Raw genomic sequence first — 17,171 nt, forward strand, 5'->3', positions numbered from 1 at the left:
AGAATCCCATGGGCCTGTCACCGTATAAAATGGTTTATGGTAAGGCCTCTCATTTACCTCTTGAGCTGGAACACAAAGCTTATTGGGCAATCAAAGAGCTCAACTTCGATTTCAAACTTGCCGGTGAGAAGCGGTTGTTTGATATCAGCTCGTTAGATGAATGGAGGGCCTAGGCATATGAGAATGCCAAGTTGTTCAAGGAAAAGGTTAAGAGATGGCACGATAAACGAATACAGAAACGAGAGTTCAATGTAGATGATTATGTCCTGATATACAATTCTCATTTGAGATTCTTTGCAGGCAAGCTTCTCTCTAAATGGGAGGGTCCCTATGTTATCGAGGAAGTATATCGTTCCGGTGCCATCAAAATCAATAACACGGAAGGAAATTTTCCTAGAGTGGTAAATGGTCAAAGAATCAAGCATTACATCTCTGGTACTCCCATAAATGTTGAGACCAATATCATCCATGTCAAAACTTCAGAGGAGTACATAAGGGATGTTTATCAGCCTGTTTCAGACCCTGAAAACGAAGAGGTATCTGTTTCAGTAAGAAATTTGACTCCGACGCTTTCCCAATAGGAAATTTCCTCCGTATTGGAATTTTTGGAAATTAGGAAAATAAAAAACAATCCGGAGAGCGCACGAGGCGGCCACAAGCTCTGGCATCGCCACCCCTAGGTGGCGGAGGGCAAGCTTGTGGGCACCTCGTGTGCCTCCCGGACTCCGTTTTCTTGGGGAGCACTCCTTCTGGTCCAAAAAAAATCAATATATACTCGCCCAAAGGTTTTGATCTCCGTATCGCGCAGTTTTCCTCTGTTTTCGTTTCGAGCCTGTTTCTACCGCGGATCTCGGTCAAGATGTCTTCTCAGGATTCAGAGGGGGAGAGCTATGTGGCTGACTACCTTGCTAACCCCAAGGTGTATGGGGACTTGGAACCATATGGCTGGACCACTGATGAGGAAGAGGACTATGAGCCCAAGGGGAAGGAACAAACGAGTTCCGATGAAGAGGAGGCTCCTCTACCTCAACCTCCAAACACCCATTCGGAGTTCAAGAAGTCAAGCCTCTCCAACTCCAGGAAGAAGCCTAAGACCATATTTATCCCCTCTCGTTTCTTGCAGGAAAGTAAGCAGGAGCTTTTCCATAGAGTGTTGAAGCTTGAGGTGGAAAATGACGATTTAAGGGAGCAAAACTTTTTGCTCAAGTGGAAATTAGACAAGCTCAAGACTGTTTCAACAACTCCACCACCATCACCACCGAACGAAGACAACTAAGCATTGGTATGGGCAATCCCCTTGGATTCTGCCAAGCTTGGGGGAGTTGCCCTGGTATCATATCACCTTTATATCTTTTGCTTTTACCTTTGTTTTAGTTCTTTCCTTTTCAGTTTTTATTTCTTCTCTTAGAGGAATAAGTCTTTAGTGTTTAGTTTGAGTCTTTTGCTTTTGTATCTCCCCCGATGTATTTGAGCTTACGAGCTATATAATAAAGAGTATCTTAGTCAAGGGCTTTGCTTTGTACCATGATGAATAGTATGAAAAGAACGATAGGATGAAAGATCATGAGACGATCCACTACAAGAAATAAGCTCGTTTATGACAAAAAATAATGACGGCGGTTTTATTGGTCATAGATCTATGACTAAAATTGACAAAAAGGTCATGAGGTGTCTAGGAGGGTCCAAACCGTAGAAAATTTTGACCATCTCTATCAAGAAGGTCATAACCCCGTTGCCCAAAATGGTCACTCGCATGTGTAGCTCTATTTATGCCCGCATTGTAGGTCCTCCATGATAAAATTAAGAAGGTCATAGGCTTAAAAAGAGGTGACTGGGCAGAAAACTCAACAATTTCGCCTACGTGTCTTGTATAGGTGTCGACAAGGCCACAAATGGAAAATGAATTTTACGTCCAAAGAAAACGAAAAGTCCCTTTAGCAACATTGTTTTCCATTCCAAGATGCACCTTGTGCAAAATTGTTTGACCGATTTCCTTCTGATTCGGTAGAAAACCGCTTAAATGGCAAAAATAGCTTTAAAGATCAAAATTGAATAAGTTGGTTATCGTCCATTAAATGTGGTATTCTTGAGTGAAACATTTAGTGATGTCGTTTGGGAAAATATTTTTGGTACATGTTTCACAAACCCCTTCTATTTTTATCACTTACAAATTATTTTAGATATCACCTTTCTCTAACCAATCAGGACCCATAATCCCTCTCCCTCGGATCACACCACTGCAGACCATGTGAGTCGTTCACGCGATACGTATTCAACGTATCTCACCCACCTATCCTTCATGTGATAAAGACATGTAGATTGGTTTCCTAGTGACACATGAATCCGCAGTACTATGAGGTACGTTCGAATCGAAAAAGGATTCAGAGGTCGTATGCTACACATGAATATACTTTCCCAAAATCAATATCTACTTGCCGTTCACGTACATGTGCATGACGATTCTTTTCTTTTAATAGGAAATGTGCATAAACAAACTTGGTATGCATCAGTCTATGTACATGTTAAATGTCGAACCAATCAGGACGCAGAAAACACTTCCCACGGATCACCCTTTGTAGCCAAGCTGAGTCGTCCACGTCTTGCCGATCTAACGTCTCTTGTTCAACTCTCTTAGAATAATTGGAATGTGAAAAAAAGAGCCCCCTTCTCCCCCGTGATCTCTCTTTTTCTCACCCATGGCTAGGGTTTCGGCCGGCGCCCCTAGGTTCGTCGGGATCTGCCACATCGCACGCCGCCTGCGCGACGGAATCTCCACGCATGTCGTTGGAGTGTGGGATGCCGCTGCTGGAGTGCGTCTACTGCCTGGGGTGCGCGTGGTGGGCGTCGAAGCGGTGCGTCCACACCGGCACCGGGTACCACGACGGTGCCACCTGGGGCCACGCCGCCGCCGCCGACTTCGCGCCCATCCGTCGGATGTGCCGCCTCGTCATGGCCAACTACGAGACCGACCTCGCAGCCCCGCTCCTTGACCCGTCCAACGTCGTGCGCCTCTACACCTACGCCGACACCAGGGGCCTCAACCTCGCCCGCGAGTCCGACTACGCGCTGCTCCTCGACAACCGCCTCGGCAAGCGCCGCTTCGACGGTGGCTACGTCCACAACGGCCTCCTCCGGGCCGCCGGCTGAGTGCAAGACAAGGAGTGTGACCTGCTCCGGGACCTCCTCGACCGGTACCCCGACTACACGGGCCACTCCCTCGGTGCTATCATCAGAAATTGGTTGCAGAAGTCAACAGAATTGGCTACATGCATGTCATCAAAATTTATTTTGTTCAGTGCTGCTACTGCTGTCAGACAACATACCTGCTCTGCTTTTGAATTCTGAATGGGATAGACATTGCATTGCTCACCAACTGATTTGCTTACTTGCTTGCTGCTTAAAATACAGTTGTAGAAGTTTGCTACATGTCTATCTGAATTTTGTTTGAGTACTTGCTTGCTTGCTGCTACAAATTCAGTTGCAGAAACTAGTTACATGCCTGTCGTAATTTGTCAGTATATTAGAATATTGTTATGTGCCTCTCTGAATTTTGTTGAGTGCTTGCTTGCTGCTACAAATTCGGTATATTAGAATTCCGTTATGTGCCTCTCTGAATTCTATTGAGTTCTTGCTTGCAGCTACAAATTCAGTATATTAGAATTCCATTATGTGCCTCTCAGAATTTTGTTGATTGCTTGCTGCTAAAAATTCCGTTATGATGGCACTACAAGAACAAGACCCACAAGTGTCAGTTGGTATGGTGCACATGTGCATATATATATGCCCTTTTGCTCTGGGGTTGGGCATCCTTGCCATTGTGGCTGCTTCTCTGCCGAAGTATTCGCTCTTGACAAGGTAAGAGCCTTCTGGTCTTTCTACTCTCTACATCCTTAGAGTTAGAGAATAAACTTGTTGCAGTTTAAGATCATGTTTATGGTGGCACGCAGGATACTGAAGTGCATAGCTTACGTTCTATTTGTTCTGAAATGAAAAAATGGCTCTAGTTTTAGACATTTCCTTTCATCTATCAGGCATGAAATATGTGCATCCATCTGAAGTTGGAACATATTGATGATATTAACACATATTAGTACATCTTCATATTTTATTTGTATGATCTGATGCCCCGATGATGTATGATGCGTTCTTGCTACTTGGCAGGTCATCAGATACTGAGCTCTACTCACCTCCCCGTTTTGTGACGCACATTGATGACCAAGCAATGAGGGCTCTCACAAAGTACTACTCGCAAGCCCTTCCTCCAAGCAAAACTCATGGCGTGGCCATCCTGGACATGTGCAGTAGCTGGGTGGGTAGGAATTTGGAGTTCGCATGTTACCACGTTCATCTCAACGTCTTTTTCCGAGTGGCTTACTGGTTTCCGCTTTATCTAGGTGAGCCATTATCCAACCGGGTACAAGCAAGAGAAGATCGTAGGGATGGGTATGAATGAAGACGAGCTGAAGAAGAATCCAGTACCGCTTCCTTACTAAATTATTGCGATTTTGGACATTTGGTCTGCTATTCTCTTTTTCAGTTACAAGATTACAGCAAGAGCTGTTAAAGCATTATGGATTGAGCAACATGGCCTTGATTTGTATTTTGTTTTGGATTGAGCAACATGGCTGGGTTTTTATTTTATTTTGGATTGAGCAACAGTTGACTCAGTTGGTGAATTATGCTGCATTCTGATTCTCCTGGTGGTTTTTGAGATAGTGGTCATATGACTTATGATGACTGTAGTATATGTAGTATCTATGTTGCTACAGAAGAAATGATTGTTCAGACAAAGAAACCTTTTCTGGAGTGCGACCGAATTGGAAACGAGCGACTCGGGTCACTTAATCCTGGTCGTCCCGCCCTGCCTCGGGATTCAACTATGTTAGGCGTTTGTACCCCATGTGAATCTGCTAGGCATAGGGCATAGAGTATCTAGTCGGAACACATGTAGCCAATTATGTTTCTGCCATGGCAAGTGTATCGCAACCCGCAAGTGGTTTGCTCGAGAGGTGATGAATGCATGTGATGGTACTAAACATCACTGTTTACCAATTTCAAATAGCACTTCCATTATCCTGGAGGGTTTGAGCCCCCTGACGTATGACATTTGTCTAAATAGTTATGCGACGACATCATATTCCTAGCAAGGGTTCAGCGCTTCAGTGGCTTCCTAAATTTTGCATTTGCATGTACCTGTACGTACTATATAGTTGTAACAATCTTCCAATCCAGGACAAACTGATCTGATGTACATTGTTTGTTCCAGAAAGAAAATAGTTTGTTAAATATATTTTGTGTAAGATTTTTTCTTAAAAGACCAAATACTCTATTTTGTGTCAGAATTTAACTCTATTGCTACTAATGTCACTCTCTGTTAACAAATAACTTTTTTATTTTGTATCTTTTATCATTGACAAATTCATGTTCAATGGCCTTTACTTTCAAAATGTTTGCACAGAAAAAATTTGACACCAACTTGCTAGACTTCGTAAGATGTGGGCGTGCACTGTTAAAGTTGGAAGGATGCATGACAGGTCATCTAGGTACTTAATTTCATTGACAAAGTTATTGAGCATGGTATTTGGACTTAATAAATAGTTACTCAATCATCATGTCTATATATGCTTTTCTATTCTTCTCTTGATTATGGATCGGATGAATAGTTGCATGGAATTTAGATTGGGATTTCAATGTTTCATGGATAGATAATATGTTTTTAACCAATAACGTATTACAACAAATTAGTACAAGACATAACTTTTCCTTTATTAATAGTTCAAGTATATAGATAAACCAAAGGGAGCACGTCTCCTATAGATTCCTTTTTCTTTTCACAAGCTTACAAGGAAAGGCCAATGGGGTAGACATCTCCCGTTTCATCCTATGGCTACAAAACAATTACATATTAGTTGGACGGTTGGATTTTTTTTACTTTCTAGGTTTAACGTGGAGTCGGTATCATTTTCTTCTTGCAGGCGGCAATGGCAAGAGCATATTGTGCAGAGGAAGATGATGAGAAGAAACTTGTGGTTCTCATTCAATCTTTGTGGAACTTTATTTATGTGTGATTGTGCACATGTTGGGTCCTTTTTCTGTGTATTTGCAGTTGCAGAAGTATTCTGTTGTGCAGATGTAAAATTATTTTGATGTGCCCTTGTTAGGCGTTGAACCTTAATGCGTGGAGTCGTTGGATGATGTATTGTATTTGATGTGATATGCTACTGAAATAAAATATACATTTTAGTTGCAATCTTTTATTTTGTTGTATTTATTTTTAATGGGCCTATCTTGAGATGTGGTGCTTCTAGCAAAAAAATGCTTCAACCCAAACAAATCATACATTTTCAATAGTAAAATAGGTATTGGGCCAGGCACATGTAGGCTAGATTGGTGGACAGGGATCTCAAATTTATGATGATTTCATTTGGTCACTAGCAATGCCACGTCAGCTTGGCCACGTCAGATCCTACGTGGCGCACACAAATGGGTAATGACCAAACCAAAATTTTGGTCGATAGAGACCTATGACCAAAATTTTAGAAAGGTCATGTTTGTTCATTTTTGATGGCCAACTGCTGACGTTGTAAATTTGGTTAAAAAAGGTCAATAAACGACAACAATGAGGAATGGATGACCAATATGGGGAGTCATAATTGACCTTATTTCTTGTAGTGATCTTTTGGAAATTGATAACTTCACTTATGAAACTTGTTGAGAATAAATCAACATAGACCTCAGTCATTGTTGCAATTAATAAGAAGTAATAAGGAAAGAGAGGTTCACATATAAATATATCATCTTAGACACTTTTTACAATTGTCAGCACTCACCAAACTATTACATGCTTAGGAGTAGATGTTGGACAAGGAAGACAACATAATGAATTGTGTTTGCTTGGTTCCAAACAATGTTATATGATGAGAGATCCCTTAGCATGTGACGATTGCTTCCACCTCACATTAGCCAAAACTCCCGCACCAAGTAGAGATACTACTTGTGCATCCATAAACCTCCAACCCAGTTTTTGCCATGAGAGTCCACCATACATACCTATGGATTGAATAAGATCCTTTAAGTAAGTTGTCATCGGTGCAAGCAATAAAAATTGCTCTGTAATATGTATGATCTATTAGTGTGTGGAAAATAAGCTTTGTACGAACCTGTGATGAGGAAGACATAAAAGCGACAGACTGCATAATAAAGTTCTTTATCACTGGAGGCAATATAAAGTGACGTTCCTCCGCACTAAGAGGACACACATTCAAACCTCAAAAGCGCATGACAACCTCTGCTTCCCTCTACGAAGGGCCTATCTTGTACCTTTACTTTTTGCCCTTGTAAGAGTCATGGTGATCTTCACCAATTCCCTATTTTTAACATTGTCTTGGCTACCGTCACATGCTTGGGAAAGATATATATTCATATATCAACTTGGAGTTGAGTAGTTATGCTTTATTATTGTTGACTTTACCCTTGAGGTAAATCGTTGGGAGGCAAAACTGTAAGCCCCTATCTTCCTCTGTGTCCAGCTGAAACTTTGACACCATGAGTACCACGTGAGTTGTAACTATTGTGGAAAACAAAAGAGATGATTGAGTATGTGGATTTTCCTTACAAGCTCTTACTTGACTCTTTCTGATGTTGTGATAAATTGCAATTGCTTCAATGACTTTGAAATGTTGTGGGTTACTTCTTGGTAAGGTTTTTGCTTCATGCTTTGCTTTGTGAAGGAATTGTTACTTTCCCATAAGAATCTTTATGATGTGTTGATGTCCTATGTGTGATCATGATGCCCTCATGTCCGTATTATGTTTTATCGACACCTTCGTCCCTCAACATGTGGACATGTTTATGGAACTTGGTATTCGCTTGAGGACAAGCGAGGTCTAAGCTTGGGAGAGTTGATACGTCCATTTTGCATCATGCTTTCATGTTGATATTTTTTTTCTTTATAGGTTGTTATATTACTTCGTGGTACCAGATTTATGCCTTTTCTCTCTTATTTTGCAAGGTTTATTTGAAGAGGGAGAATTCAGGCAGCAGGAATTCTGGACTGGAAAAGGAGCAAATTTTAGTCCACTATTCTGCACATCTCCAAATGCCTTGAAAAGTTACGTGGAATTTTTTGGGATTATATAAAAAATATTGGGCGAAAGAAGTAACACAGGGTAGCTGCCAGGGCGCCACAAGCCCTGCCACCGCCACCCCCTAGTGGCGGAGGGCGAGCTTGTGGGCTCCCTGACGGCCCACTAGCCCCCCTATTTTGATATATGAAGGGTTTCGTTCCACAAAAAATCAATCGAGAGCTTTTTCGTGGTTTCGCCACCGCCATGAGGCAGAACTTGAGCAGATCCAATCTAGAGCTCCGACAGGACGATCCTGCCGGGGAAACTTCCCTCCCGGAGGGGGAAATCATTGCCATCATCATCACCAACACTCCTCTCGTCGGAGGGGAGGCATCTTCATCAACATCTTCATCAGCACCATCTCCTCTCCACTCACTAGTTCATCTCTTGTAATCAATCTCTGTCTCACGACTCCGATTTGTACTTGTAAGGTTGCTAGTAGTGTTGATTACTCTTTGTAGTTGATGCCAGTTGGATTACTTGGTGGAAGAGTTTACGTTCAGATTCTTGATGCTATTCATTACACCTCTGATCGTAATTATGATTATGCTTTGTGAGTAGTTACTTTTGTTCCTGAGGACATGGGATAAGTCATGTTAATAATAGTCATGTGAATTTGATATCCGTTCGGTATTTTGATATGTTGTATGTTGTCTTTTCCTCTAGTGGTGTTATGTGAACGCAGACTACATAACACTTCACCATACTTGGGCCTAGAGGAAGGCATTGGGAGTAGTAAGTAGATGATGGGTTGCTGCGGTGACAAAAGCTTAAACCCCACTCTATGCGTTGCTTCGTAAGGGGCTGATTTGGATCCGCTAGTTTAATGCTATGGTTAGACGTTGTCTTAATTCTTCTTTTGTAGTTGTGGATGCTTGCGAGAGAGGTTAATCATATGTGGGATGCTTGCCTAAGTAAGGGAAGTACCCAAGCGCCGGTCCACCCAGATATCAAACTATCAAAGTAACGAACACGAATCATATGAACATGATGAAACTAGCAAGACAGAAATTCCCGTGTGTCCTCGAGAGCATTTTTCCTCCTATAAGAGTTTGTTCAGGCTTGTCCCTTTCTACAAAAGGGATTGGGCCACTTGCTGCACCGTTGCTACTACTGTTACTTGTTACTTTTCGCTTGCTACGTTTCACCTCACTACACCATCACTTGTTACCGCTACTGTCAGTGCTTGCAGTTATTACCTTGATGAAAATCGCTTATCAGAGACTTCTGCTCCTCGTTGGGTTCGACACTCTTACTTATCAAAAGGACTACGATTGATCCCCTATACTTGTGGGTCATCACCGAGTCGATGTGACCATCTCCTCCTTTTTGCCTCACAACCTCCACCACAGACTATTCCACCTATAGTGCTATATACATGGCTCACGCTCATGTATTGCGTGAGAGTTGAAAAAGTTTGAGAAAGTAAGAGTGCGAAAACAATTACTTGGCCAATACCGGGGTTGTGCATGATTTAATTTCGTTGTGTGGGGATGATGGAGCATAGCCACACTATATGATTTTGTAGGGATAACTTTATTTGGCCTTGTTATTTCAAAAGTTCATGATCACTTTGCTAGTTTGCTTGAAGTATTATTGTTTCCATGTAAATAATAAACTATTGTTTTGAATCGTACAGATCTGAACGTTCATGCCACAAGAAAGAAGTTACAAAGGACATGTTAGGTAGCATTCGACATCAAAAATTCAGTCTTTAGGACGAGCAGGAGTTATGTTTGGGGATGCTTGATACGTCTCCAACGTATCAATAATTTTTGATGGTTCCATCCTATTATCTTGCCAACTTTGGATGTTTTGTATGCATGAATATGCTATTTTATATCTTTTTTGGGACTAACCTATTAACTCAGTGCCACGTGCCAGTTTCTGTTTTTTTCGTGTTTTTGACCTTTTTTAGAGGAGAATATTAAACGGAATCCAAACGGAATAAAACATGCGGAATGATTTTTTCCATAACAGAAGATACGCAGGGGACTTGAGAACCAATGCAAAGGACCTCGGGGGAGGCCACAAGCCCCCTAGCCGCGGCCTGGGGGGCGCGCCTAGCAGGCTTGTGGGCCCCCCGTGGCTCCTTTGCCCTATTTCTTTCGCCTATGAATTCTCCAAAAATCCAAAACTGCCAGAGAGAGCCACGAAAATACTTTTTCGTCGCCGCAAGCTTCTGTCTCCGCAAGATCCCATCTCGGGCACGTTCTAGTGCCCTGCCGGAGGGGGGATTTGGACATGGAGGGCTTCTTCATCAACACAATTGCCTCTCCGATGATGAGTGAGTAGTTCACCATAGACCTTCGGGTCCATAGCTAGTAGTTAGATGGCTTCTTCTCTCTCTTGGATCTTCAATACAAAGTTCTCCATGATCTTCATGGAGATCTATCCGATGTAATCTTCTTTTGAGGTGTGTTTGTCAAGATCCGATGAATTGTGGATTTATGATCAGATTATCTATGGATACTATTTGAGTCTTCCCTGATCTCTTATATGCATGATTTCGTATCCTTGTAATTCTCTTCAATTGTGGTTTTCGGTTGGCCAACTTGATTTATAATTCTTGCAATGGGAGAAGTGCTTGGTTTTGGGTTCATACTGTGCGGTGTCTTCACCAAGTGGCAAAAGGGGTAGCTAGGCACGCATCGTGTTGTTGCCATCAAGCGTAAAAAGATGGGGTTTATATCTATTGCATGAATTTATCCCTCTACATCATGTCATGTTGCTTAAAGCGTTACTGCGTTTGTCATGAACTTAATACACTAGATGCATGGTGGATAGCGGTTGATGTGTGGACTAATAGTAGTAGATGCATACAATATCGGTTTACTTGTCTCGGACGTGATGCCGATATGTATGATCATTGCCTTAGATATCATCATGACTTTGCGTGGTTCTGTCAATTGGTCGATAGTAATTTGGTCACCCACCGTAATACTTGCTATCTTGAGAGAAGCCTCTAGTGAACACTATGGCCCCCGGGTCTACTCCACATCATATTTTCAGCTCTACACTTTTACTTTGTTGCACTTTCCACTATCAGATCTCACCATGCAGTAAATCGCTAAAGGATTCACAACCCCTTTATAGTGTTGGGTGCAAGTTTGTTTGTTTTTGCGCAGGTACATTGGAGACTTGTCTTGATACTCCTACTGAATTGATACCTTGGTTCTCAAACTGAGGGAAATACTTACTGCTACTATGCTGCATCACCCTTTCCTCTTCAAGGGAAAAACCAACGCAAGCTCAAGAGATAGCACCCCCTCCCCCCAATATACCTGAGGGTTTTAGCCCCCCTTGGGACCCCTGCCCTTCATTTGTGAAGAAGGAGTACACTATTTTGAAACTTTGTCGTGGCAGTGTTTTTTTGCCATGCCATTGATTTCCCTGCCATGGCATTGTTTTGTTGCCTCTCCGGACACGTATAGCATGGTTTCCATGAGGTGTGAGAAGTTTTTTCACGGATCCCCATTTACACGTTTTTGGCCCGTGTGCTTGTACGCGCATCCGCCAGTGCCACACACAAGGTTGTGCCCTGTTTACAATGTTGCGCGCCTTGTTTTTTGCAATACGACCGCCGTACCCGTTTTTGCCCGTTTACTCACGTTCACGTTTTTGTCCCGTGTGGCCATACGTGCATCCGTCCATGTCAAGCACATGGTTTTCCGCTGTTTTCCATGGTGCGCGCCAAGGTTTTTGCAATACGACCGTCGTACCCGTTTTTTTCCAGTTTACTCACTTTCACATTTTCGGCCCGTGTGGCCGTACGTGCATCCGTGCATCCCACACAGGGTTTTTCCCTTTTTTCGATGGTGCGCGCCCAGTTTTTTGCAATACGACCGCCGTACCCGTTTTTTGCATGTTTACTCACGTTCATGTTTTTCCCCCGTGTCGCCGTACATGTATCCGTGCATCCCACGCACATGGTTTTCCCCCGTTTTCCATGATGCGCGTCTAGTTTTTTGCCCGACGGACGCAGAACCCGTTTTTTGCCCGTTGCCTCACGTTCACGTTTTTGACCCGTGTGGCCGTACGTGCATCCGTCCATGCTACGCACATGGTTTTCCCCTATTTTCCATGGTGCGCGTCCAGATTTCTGCCCGAAGGCCCCCGTACCCGATTATTTCCCGTTTCCTCACATACATGTTTTTTTGGCCCGTGTGGCCGTACGTGCATCCGTGCATCCCACGCACATGGTTTTCCCCCGTTTTCCATGTCGCGCGTCCAGTTTTTTGCCCGACGACCACCATACCCGTTTTTTGCCCGTTTCCTCACGTTCACGTTTTTGGCTCGTGTGGCCGTTAGTGCATCCATCCCTGCCACACACATGGTTTTCCCCTGTTTTCCATGGTGCACGTCCAGTTTTCGGCCCGACGGCCCCCGTACCCGTTTTTTCCCGTTTCCTCACCTACACGTTTTTGGCCCGTGTGGCCGTACGTGCATCCGTGCATCCCACACACATGGTTTTCCCCCGTTTTCCATATCGCGCGTCCCGTTTTTTGCAACACATGCCGACGTACCCGTTTTTTGTCCGTTTCCTCACGTTCACGCTTTTGGCACGTGTGGCCGTTAGTGCATCCTGCCATGTCATGCATATGGTTTTCCCCTGTTTTCACCTGTTTTCCATGGTGCGCGTCCAGTATTTTGTCCGACGGCCTCCGTACCCATTTTTTGCCCGTTTCCTCACGTACATGTTTTTGGCCCGTCTGGTCGCACATGCATCCATCCATGGCACGCACAGGAGTTTCCCCCTGTTTTCCATGGAGCGTGTCCAGTTTGGTCCCCGACAGTTGTCGGACACGTTTTTGGACTGTGAACTCGGGTTCACGTATTTGGCCTGTGTCATCATACGTGGTTTCGTCAGTGCGCCCCGCATGGTTATCGTTTGTTTATCATAGTGCACGTCTAGTTTCTTCCACAATGGTCGTCGTACGTGTTCTTTGCTCGTGACCCGTGTTACACTTTCATGTCCCGTGTCGTATTGAGTTGTTCCGACGGTGCCTCGCACATTAGTGCCAAGCCTATGAATATCTTGCATTGACATCTTCGGGACATGGCACGGACAAATTCCTTTGGCCTTAGCAGGTGATTGCCTATGTCCTAGGACGGACTGTGTGATATCTCTTGTGACATGGCACGTATAGTTTCCGTTGGACTAAGCAGGTGATTGCGTATGTCCTAGGACAGACTTTTCCATATCTCTTGTGACTTGGCACATATAGTTTTCGTTGGACTTAGCGGATGATTGTGTATGTCCCAGGACGGACTTAACCATATCTCTTCTGACTTGGCAGGTATGGTTTCCGTTGCACTTAGCTGGTGATTTCTTATGTCCCAGGACGGACTTTACCATATCTCTTGTGACTTGGCACGTACAGCTTCCGTTGGACTTAGCCATGTAGGTAGACCAACTTTGCCAGTTGCATTTTGGAACCTTATCATTTCAATGAAAGGTGTGGGGGAGGGACGAATCCGTGCGACATGGGGCTAGATCTTAGTGGATAGTGCCAGCAAGGCCACTCTGCCACTTACAATGCCCCGTCGCGTATTTAAGTCATCTGCAAAGGATTCAGCCCGTTGGGAAGGAAGCTTCGAGGCGGCTGATCACGACACGTCGGCCGGACCGGCTTAGCCAATGGCACGGGCCCTTGGGGGCGCAAGCGCCCCTAACGTGGTTCAGGGCGAGCGGCGGGCGCATGCGTCCTATGCTAGCTTGAATTCTGATTTAGAGGCGTTCAGTCATAATCCGGCACACGGTAGCTTCGCGCCACTGGCTTTTCAACCAAGCGCGATAACCAATTGTGTGAATCAACGGTTCCTCTCGTACTAGGTTGAATTACTATCGCGACACTGTCATCAGTAGGGTAAAACTAACATGTCTCACGACGGTCTAAACCCAGCTCACGTTCCCTATTGTTGGGTGAACAATCCAACACTTGGTGAATTCTGCTTCACAATGATAGGAAGAGCTCACATCGAAGAATCAAAAAGAAACCTCGCTATGAACACTTGGCTGCCACAAGCCAGTTATCCGTGTGGTAACCTTTCTGACACCTCTAGCTTTAAACTTCGAAGATCTAAAGGATCGATAGGCCACGCTTTCACGGGTCGTATTCATATTGGAAATCAGAATCAAACGACCTTTTACCCTTTTTTCCACACGATATTTCTGTTCTCGTTGAGCTCATCTCAGGACACCTGCGTTCTCTTTTAACAAATGTGCCGCCCCAGCTAAACTCCCCACCTATCCTTCACCTCTCAAGTCAATTCACAAAGTCGGACTAGAGTCAATCTCAACAGGGTCTTCTTTCCCCGCTGATTCCGCCAAGCACGTTCCCTTGGCAATGGTTTTGCTGGATAGTAGACAGGGATAGTGGGAATCTCGTTAATTCATTCATTCGCGTCATTAATTAGATAACGAGGTATTTGGCTACCTTAAGAGTCATAGTTACTCCCGCCGTTTACCCGTGCTTGGTTGAATTTCTTCACTTTGACATTCAGAGCACTGGTCCGAAATCACATTGCGTCAGCATCCGCGAGGACCATCGCAATGCTTTCTTTTAATTAAACATACAGATTCCCCTTGTCTGTACCAGTTCTGAGTCGACTGTTTCATGATCTGGTAAAGCCCTCGAAGGGGCGATTCGCGGTCCGTCCCCCAGACGGCACACGACAACCCGCTCTAGCCGTGTGAGCAGCTTGAGCAATCCGCCGACAGCCGACGGGTTCGGCGCCGAGACTCCCGAGCCCAATCCTTAGAGCCAATCCTTTACCTGAAGTTATGGATCCGTTTTGCCGACTTCCCTTGCCTACATTGTTCCATTAGGCAGAGGCTGTTCACCTTGGAGACCTGATGTGGTTATGAGTACGACTGGGCGTGAACGGTACTCGGTCCTTCGGATTTTCATGGGCCGCCGGGGGCGCACCGGACACCGCGCGACGTGCGGTGCTCTTCCCTCCACTGGACCCTACCTCCGGCTGAACCATTTCCACGGTTGGCAGGCCGTTAAGCAGAAAAGATAACTCTTCCCGAGGCCCCCGCAGGCGTATTCGGACTTCCTAACGTCGCCGTCAACCGCCACATCCTGGCTCGGGAAATTTTAACCCGATTCCCTTTCGGGGGATGTGCGTGATCGCGCTATCTGCCGGGGTTACCCCATCCCTTAGAATCGTTTTACCAATGTGCAACTGTCGTTCACATGGAACCATTCTCCTCGTCGTCCTTCAAAGTACTCATTTGAATATTTGCTAGTACCACCAAGATCTGCACCGACAGCCGCTCCGCCCGGGCTCGCTCCCCGGGTTTTGCAGCGGCCGCCGGGCCCTCCTACTCATCGGGGCATGGCGATCACCCAGATGTCCGGGTGTGGGTCGCGCGCTTCAGCGCCATCAATTTCCGGGGCTAGTTGATTCGGCAGGTGTGTTCTTACTCACTCCTTAGCGGATTTCGACTTCCATGACCATCGTCCTGCTGTCTTAATCGACCAACACCCTTTTTGGGTTCTGGGTTAGCGCGTAGTTGGGCACCATAACCTGGCTTCCGGTTCATCCCGCATCGCCACTTCTGCTTACCAAAAATGGCCCACTTAGAGCACCCGATTCTGTGGCACGGCTCACCGAAGCACCCGAGCCATCCTACCAATTTAAAGTTTGAGAATAGGTCGAGGACGTTGCGTCCCCAATGCCTCTAATCATTGGCTTTACCTGATAGAACTCGTAATGGGCTCCAGCTATCCTGAGGGAAACTTCGGAGGGAACCAGCTACTAGATGGTTCGATTAGTCTTTCGCTTCTATACCCAAGTCAGACGAACGATTTGCACGTCAGTATCGATTCGAGCCTCCACCAAGGTTTCCTCTGGCTTCACCCCGCTGAGGCATAGTTCACCATCTTTCAGGTCCCGATAGGCGTGCTCCACCTCGAACCCTTCACAAAAGATCAGGGTCGGCCAGCGGTGCGGCCCGTGAGGGCCTCCCACTCGTCAGCTTCCTTGCGCATCCCAGGTTACAAAACTCGTCGACTCGCATGCATGTCAGACTCCTTGGTCCGTGTTTCAAGACGGGTCGAAAGGGGAGCCCGCAGACCGTTGCAGTGAAGTGCCCCGAGGGACACACCTTTCAGCGCGTGGGTACCGGCCATGTCGACGACGGCAACTGGAACAACCTAGGGCCCCCGGGCTTTGGCTGCCGACGCGGCCGACAATAGTCCACACACCGAGCCGAGAGGCGGACCAGCAAGAGTAGTTCCCCATACGGCCGGGGAGCATCGCCGGCCCCCCCTCCACTTCCCTCCTGGGAATTTCAAGCACTCTTTGACTCTCTTTTCACAGTCCTTTTCATCTTTCCCTCACGGTACTTGTTCGCTATCGGTCTCTCGCCTGTATTTAGGCTTGGCCCGAGTATACCGCCCGATTTGGGATACATTCCCAAACAACCCGACTCATTGACGGCGCCTCGTGGGGCGACAGGGTCTGGGCCAGACGGGGTTCTCACCCTGCTAGGCGCCACTGGGCTCGGTCCGTCGCTGAGGATGCCTCTCCAGACTACAATTCGGACGGCACAACCACCCGATTCTCAAGCTGGGTTGTTTCCGGTTCGCTCGTCGTTACTAGGGGAATCCTTGTTAGTTTCTTCTCCTCCGCTTATTTATATGCTTAAACTCAGCTGGTAGTCCCGCCTGACCTGGGGTCACGGTCGAAACAATGTGCACTTCAATCGCTTGGTCGTTTCGAGGCCATGATGCCATCTACGCATCGGATGCACTGCATTGATAAAGCGAGAACGCCCACCATGCACTGTGTCCGGCGCGGTACGCCGGCAGCCCGAACTTCGGCCCACCGCACCTTGCAGGATGAGGGACCATATGCCGCATCCCAATTCCCGAAGAGGGTGGTTGGGAGCATGTTTTGGCGTGACACCCAGGCAGGCGTGCCATCGGCCGAGTGGCCTCGGGCGCAACATGTGTTCCAAGATTTGATTGTTCGCGGTATTCTTCAATTCACACTAGGTATCACATTTCGCTACATTCTTCATCGATACGA

The 17,171-nt window shown here is 45.8% G+C and overlaps 2 non-coding genes and 1 pseudogene across 2 annotated transcripts in view; 1 reads left to right on the forward strand and 2 right to left on the reverse strand.

Annotated features, from left to right (window-relative positions):
• Positions 1-2,778: 2,778 nt before the first annotated feature.
• On the forward strand, positions 2,779-3,345 carry LOC123397587 (annotated as a pseudogene).
• A 10,253-nt stretch (positions 3,346-13,598) lies between these two features.
• LOC123424162 lies at positions 13,599-16,821 on the reverse strand. Its single transcript, XR_006621651.1, has one exon. It is a non-coding gene; the product is annotated as a 28S ribosomal RNA (ribosomal RNA).
• Positions 16,822-17,042: 221 nt separating this feature from the next.
• LOC123422481 overlaps positions 17,043-17,171 on the reverse strand; it is a 156-nt gene continuing 27 nt past the window's right edge. The window contains exon 1 of the ribosomal RNA XR_006620510.1: positions 17,043-17,171. This exon is cut by the window's right edge and continues 27 nt beyond it. This is a non-coding gene — a ribosomal RNA (5.8S ribosomal RNA).

Source organism: Hordeum vulgare, chromosome 1H, assembly GCF_904849725.1.
Source record: "Hordeum vulgare subsp. vulgare chromosome 1H, MorexV3_pseudomolecules_assembly, whole genome shotgun sequence".
Classification (NCBI taxonomy): Eukaryota; Viridiplantae; Streptophyta; class Magnoliopsida; order Poales; family Poaceae; genus Hordeum; species Hordeum vulgare.